The sequence below is a fragment of the Acanthisitta chloris genome, unplaced genomic scaffold (genome assembly GCF_000695815.1).
Source record: "Acanthisitta chloris isolate BGI_N310 unplaced genomic scaffold, ASM69581v1 scaffold18764, whole genome shotgun sequence".
Classification (NCBI taxonomy): Eukaryota; Metazoa; Chordata; class Aves; order Passeriformes; family Acanthisittidae; genus Acanthisitta; species Acanthisitta chloris.
In genome coordinates, this window is record NW_008667953.1 from 44,435 (window position 1) to 44,737 (window position 303).

The 303-nt window shown below is 45.5% G+C and overlaps 1 protein-coding gene across 1 annotated transcript in view; it reads right to left on the minus strand.

Moving 5' to 3' along the window:
* UBXN7 (UBX domain protein 7) overlaps window positions 1-303 on the minus strand; it is a gene marked incomplete at its 5' end in the record, with an annotated part of 12,793 nt that overhangs the window by 854 nt on the left and 11,636 nt on the right. The gene's annotated exons all lie outside the window — the stretch shown is intronic.

Below are 303 nucleotides of genomic sequence, written 5' to 3' on the forward strand. Positions count from 1 at the left end.
GCTAAGTGCTGCAAATAATACAGCAGGGAAACGATGCTCACAAAGAAACAGCTGAGACTCAATCTCCATCTGAGTGAAAGGGCTTTATCAGCTCACATGAGGAAAGCACAAAAGCTTCCAGATCAGCTCTGCAATCAGAAAATATCTTTACCCACCAGGCTTGACTCATCTGGATTCCTCTGCTGACCATAGAGCAGAAAGGAAATCACATGCTGAGATACACTTCCTTTAACTTCCACAGTCCATAAAAGGAGTCAGGGCAGGAGCCAGGATTACCAGAGATGTCTCAGTATCACACCTGGG